We start from the raw sequence: 6614 nt of genomic DNA on the forward strand, positions 1-6614 counted from the left end.
AATATACACAACAATCTAAAATTTATGAGTGTTTTTTAAAATTGGCTATGTGGACATAGCGCCCGCAATATCGCCCGCTATCCATATTCCGCTACATGGACCCTAATCCGCAACCAGTCCGCTATCCGCTATTTAAAAGCATGGTAACGAATGAATCCTTTGATGACCCCATTCATCCTGTCAGACGACATCATGCTGTGAAGGAATGTCGGCCCGAGGTGGGTGATGTCGTCCACGATGTGGACACATAGATGCACCATGACGTCAAAGAACGCGGGCGGGAAGTACATCCCATGCTCACATAGTATGACAACGATCTCTTCCTGTAGCCTTCGGAGCTGCTTCACACTTATGGACTTTCGAGAGATAACATCGAAGAAGTTGCAGAGACCAGTAAGCATATCACAGACGTGCTTGTCCATTATGCCTCTAAAGGCAACCGGGAGTATCTGCATAATCATCATGTGACAGTCATGAGACTTCATCCCGCTGAACCTTTTCTTCTTGGGGTCTTGAAATCTTCTTATCTTCCCATAGTAACTGGAACCGACTTTGATTCCCATAAGGCACTTGATGAATTGATTGATCTCCTTCGCACTTAAGGTGAAGCAAGAAGGGGGGCAATAATTCTCCTCCTTCTTGTTGACTTTTCTTCCCCTTTCCCCTCCTCTATCTCCGTCTCCGTCTCCTCCATCAACTTTTTACGGTGGAGATCTTCCCTGATCTTCATATCTTCCAAGTCTTTCCTAGCCTTCGGCCCATCCTTGGTCTTCTTCGACATGTTCATCAGTGTTCCAAGCAAGATCTCGAGGACATTCTTCGTGATATGCATTTGATCAAGCTAATGAGGCGTGTCGTGATTGGGCGAGTACTCCAAGTCCTAGAAAACAGACCTCGTTTTCCATACCTTCAGCAGTGGCTCTGACGCCTTTTTGATCTTTCCCGGCGCGGGGTATTATTCCCAGTTTCTTAACAGCTCGTCGATTTTGCCGCCTCTCTTCTTACGTGGAGGTCCTTGAAGCTCAGCCAACCCATTGAATAGATCTCCACGCTTTCTCCACGGGTCATCCTTCTCGAGCCATCTATGATGCCCCATGTACATGATTTTCCTGGACCCGCCATCTTTTGTTGATGTAAGCTGCTGAGACGTTGTATCATCCATGCACGTCGTGCATCCGTAGTATCCATGGCACACCTGTCCTGAGGTGTACCTGTAATCGAGATAGTCGTGCATCGTCATCATCAGCGCGAATCTCATATGGAAATACTCTCTTTTGCAGGCGTCCCATGTCCATGCCGGTGATTTCCATATCGTGTCTAGCTCCTCTTGCAGAAGCCCCATATACAGGTTAATACTATTTCCCGGTTGTTTCGGTCCTTGAATCATCATGCACATGTGTATGTACTTTGTCTTCATGCACTTCCATGGGGGTATGTTGTACATCCATACAAACACGGGCCATGTGCTGTGGTTGGTGTTCTAGTTTCCAAACGGATTCATGCCATCGGTACTCGCACCAAGCACGATGTTCCTTGGATCTTCTGCAGCAAATCCATATACGGTGTTGAATGCTCTCCACTGGCTACTATCTACGAGGTGTCTCAGCCTCAGATCATCTCCATCGTAGGGCTTCTTCTTCTCCGCGTGCCAGCGTATGAGCTTTGCTTCCTTAGGATCTATGAAATACTGCTGCAGACGGGGAGTGATCGGAAAGTACCATACAACTTTCTGAGGAGCTTTGTTTCCTGCCTTCTAGTATTGAGAAGCATTGCACACTAGGCAGCTAGTTTTTTCTGTTCCCCCCCCCCCCGATAAATGATGCAATCGTTGATGCATGCGTGGTACCTAATGTGCGGCAAATCAAAAGGGCAAACAAATTTCTTGGCCTTCTCGACACTAGTAGGACAGAGGTTACCCACCGGAAGAACTTTATTATGTAGATACTTCAAATGCTCATTGAGGCTTTTGTCTGTCCATTTGTTTTTGGCCTTCGTCTTTAGAAGTTCGAGCATGAAACTCAAGCGGGTCACCTAGGGATCGCAATTGTCATACAATGGAGTCCTCGAGTCTACTTCAAGTTGCGCCAGCTTGGCCTCCTCTCTAGAAGCAGCTCTCTCCCTAGTCGTACTCTTGTGAAGGAGGTCTTGAACATGAGGGTCATGCACGACTGCACTTAGTAGCATCGAAGACTGCGGCGTGACCGCCGCCTCTTCTCTTCCATATCCGGACTCTTGTTCTCCGTGTCCAGAATCTTCTCCCCCACCATCATTTCTGTACTTTCCTCGCCACCATTGTCCGGTGCCATCGTCTTCATGTGGATCGGTCATCTCTTTGTCTATCCCCATGTCGTTATTCCCTACCATGTGGACGTCCTCATCATCATCATCTTCTTCACTTATCCACTGAGTATAGCCATTCATGAAACCATTCATCAGAAGTGCGCCTTCAAAGTTGCACGAGCAAAAGGGTCCAAAAGGACTCCTTCCTTGCATCTTGCACACGGACATCTAATCCTAGTCCGACTATTTGCATACATGTCCATCATCGCGGATTGCATGTACCGCTCCACCTTCCATCCACTCACCTTCATGACCGACTGCACGGTATAACAAGCAAAATGGTTATAAAATAAATAATGCAAGCTTCAAAGTCATATAAAATTTTGGCATGACCTTGCCTAAAAATATAGGACATATTGAGTTTGCTTGAAATTCACTGAAATGGAAATAAATTGACATTTCGGCAAAAGATAAGCAACTCGAGGGCATGTCACTCGCACAAATCTCTCCATATATATACGTCTGGGCTATTCTGTTACCCTTTCTGAACTGACGTAGTTCACAGTTTGGACTGACGTGGTTTTCCACTTGAGCTGATCTTCATGCGTGTACAACGAACGGAAACAGGGGATGCAACGTGGAGCTTTCGGTCGTTATCCGGCGCGATGCTGCGGGCCATTCGTTGCTAGAGGAGACATGTAAGGGGTTCCGCACGTGCACGCGCTCACCTGGTTGTGTTTTGCAATCTGTAGTCACCGGAGGTGACGGCATGGGCATTTTGGCGGCGGACGTGTTTTGGGCGTTGGTGTTTACCGTGGTGTTCGTAGGCCTCAATTTATGTCCTATTTGTTGTTTTTGATGTGAGAATTATTGGTATGTTAGAGTTTTTGGAGATTAATTTCATCTGTAATTTCTGATTACAAGTTTTGGTGTTCTTGGTCGTTTTCCACACCCGCCATGCAAATTTGTTCTTCTTTTTCTATTGTTCTACTTTCGAATTGGCGTTGCAGAGAGAGATATGAGGATTGTATGAAAATATTTGCGTTGTCAATTTTGCTCCTTTGAGTTGTTTCTAGCCCGGATTCCCATGTTATTTTGTCGTTGGCGGAGGTGGTGTATGGCGGCTGACTGTATCCTGCGATTTCTTGTAATCTGGTCAAACCAAGTAATTAAGTTGCGTGTTTCTTTGATCATTACGACTGAAGTAGTAAATATTATGTTTTTGTGATTTTTGTTGTGAGGGAGCAAATGTTAGAATGACTAAATGAATTCAACTGTTTTATCTCTAAATGTGTTGTTTTGCCTGCATATGTTTGACATGTGCACTTTTGAACTGCTTGTTTATCTAAAGTTGAACTGATTTGCGGTCAAATGTTGCATGGCCTGTATAATAACTATTTCCTACCAGCTGGCTCCCCACCTGCCTATTTTGTTATTTTCATAATATGCGAGTCTCCCTGTCTATAAATTCTATCCATCTATGTGTGGTGTGTGGCCAAGTCTCCCCCTCCTTTTTCTCCCTTCTTCCTGAATCAGATCTAGGTTCCTCCCTCTTCTCTTCGTTGTTTTCTTCCCTGTTCCTATGTGTTCCATGGAGGATTATTCATGCGGATGCCTGGCAAAGATGGCGCGCATTGCTGACGGCTGTGTGTATGAATCTGGTTTGGAGCTCACCCAGACTCAGCGCCGTGGGCAACTTTCTTGTCTGCTGTACAGCAACCATGGGTTTCGTACACCCTATGTTTGCCGCTTGACGGTTGGTGACTTGAAGGAATCATGGGTATGTGTTTCTATTCGTTTTGTTTTCTATTTTTTTGTCTCTGTTTGAATCCCATGGACTGAATCTGTAGTTTAGTCTTATGAATAGTTTGTCTATATTTTTTTTTGGTTTTGTCAGAATTTAACAGTAGGGATTTCTGTGTGTATTTGTTCATTACTTAACAATATTTTATCCATTTTTGTATAATCCTTGATCTGTTTTTTGTTAGATGTTTTTACTATAGGTGTATTGATATGTATATTTCTTCAGTTTAGTCAGTTCACATGTCTAGTTAGTTTTGTGTTATTGTTTTGGTTCAGATTTTTTCTTTTTTAGTTTGTTATGCAAATCGTTCCTATATCCGTGTAAAAATTCAATTATGTCAGGTGTTCACTTTGTTTTGTACTCCCATGCCCATTTGCAGAAAATGTCACCCAGGATCAGGATTCTTGCTCCTGGTGCCGGTGTTCTAAAGATGGAGACTTCAGACAAAAATGGGTATCAGTTGATGGAAGCTGCCTACCACATCGACTTTGATGGTTGCATCAACCTAACTACTGGATGGAAGGCGTTTGTGGCAGAGTCTGGATTTGAGGATGGTGATGTGGTTATGGTTATGTTCTCTAGGGAAGATGACTCTCTGACATTCAGAATTTATGTGTTGTAGGTTTAAATGTGGCAAATGACGCCGGTTGTGAGATTTGTGTGTGGTTGATTATGTTGCAGTATTTTTTCTTTTAAAACATTTGCATGTGAGATGATTGAATTGTATGGTATTATCAGATGGTTTGGAACAAGTTATGTAATGCTTTTCCTATTGTTTTGCTCAAGTATAACTGTTTTATTTATATATTCTTTATATTAGTACTGGAACAATTCTATAGTTGAACTGATGGGCATCCTTTGTTTTGACTTTATATTTTCACGTACATAACTCGCAGACGGTGCTATACGCTGATGATGTTTTTAGAACCCCTTCTTGGGTATTGAGTTTGCTGAACTTACATTCTGTTAATGATAGTACTGAACTATTTTAGGTTGTCAATTACCAATCAAATTTGTTTGTTGTATAACATTTTTTCTTACTTTTTTACATGAATTATGGAGCACATTTTTTCTTTTTTATAGTTAAATAATGATAGTTCTAGTATTTTTCAAAACTAAAAGATTTTAATCTTTGCTGCACAATACTATTTTTTTACTTGAACCTTATGAATTGTAGTAGTTGAAATTTTTATAATTTTGTTTCTAAAATTTTTATTTACAATCTTCTATGTTTAATTTTCCATTAAGATGTGTTTTTTACTTCTTACCATTAAGATGTGTTTGAACTTTTTACAATATTTTTGTTTTTGAACTGATTTCTTGTGTGGTTTTTATAAAATTATATGCATTTCATTTTTTTGTCATGTGTGATCTGCTAGATTTTTGTAATGGGGCGAAGTACTATGTTGGGCCATCGACCTGAGTCGTTGTTTTCGGCCCGGATAGCCCGTCCGCGCGGTTGTGCAGCACGGCATGCGCGTGCGCTATGGGTTTAGTCCCACCTCGCTAGTCAAGGGGGCTCTAGACCTGTTTATAAGCACTGTCGAGGCTCACCAGTCGAACTCCTATGAACACTTACCTGAGTGCTTATACACGGCGCTCGCTCTCTCTCTTGACCTGTGGGCCCTGAACGGCAGGCCCTGCAATGTGTGGATTATTAGGGATTTGCCCACGGGCTTGAGTTCAAGAATCTAGCATCGTCAGGGCCTGCGCCTCTCCTTGGGCGATCAATTTTTTCCTTTTTGGTTGTTTGAATTTAGTACTTAACTCCACTAGTAACTTGGACTGGTACTTTTTTGTCCTTAGGCGGTCAATTTTTTTCTTTTTTTTGTTGTTTGAATCTAGTACTTGACTCCACTAGTGACTTGGACTGATACTTTTTTGTTCTAGTTCTTGTGAGTTTTGTTTTATGAACGAGCCATAGCAGGCGACGACGTGGCGTGCCCCCACACCGCACCGAGGGGCATAGTTGTACTGACACATTGTGTGGATTACGAGGGATTCACCCACGGGCTCGAGTTCAAGTATCTAGCATCGTCAGGGCCTGTGCCTGTCCTAGCGCGAGGCCGAGCCGGGGGAGGGGAGGCCATCTCGGCGAGGCCGAGCCAGGAACGAGCCGTAGCAGGCGACGACGCGGCGTGCCACGGCGTCGCATGCGGAGGCAAGTCTATAACATGACTTGCCCCCACACCGCACCGCACTGGGTGCGCCGAGACAGAATAACCGCACTGCCGCGTTAGCGCGAGGCCGAGCCGGGGGGGAAGGGGGGTCTAGGCGCCCCTCCCCCATCCTGATGAGGCCGAGCCAGGAACGAGCCGTAGCAGGCAATGACGCGGCGTGCCGCGGCGTCGCATGCAGAGACGAGTCCGTAACATGACTTGCCCCCGCACCGCACCGAGGGGCATAGTTGTACTAACACATCTTCCTTGTATGGACTTGCCCCCATTATCTATCTTAGGTGTGTGTGGGTGCGTGTGGGAGAGGGGGAGAACAGAATAACCGCACTGCGCCTGTCAAACGGTCGCACTGC

The sequence above is a fragment of the Triticum dicoccoides genome, chromosome 2B (assembly GCF_002162155.2).
Source record: "Triticum dicoccoides isolate Atlit2015 ecotype Zavitan chromosome 2B, WEW_v2.0, whole genome shotgun sequence".
NCBI lineage: Eukaryota > Viridiplantae > Streptophyta > Magnoliopsida > Poales > Poaceae > Triticum > Triticum dicoccoides.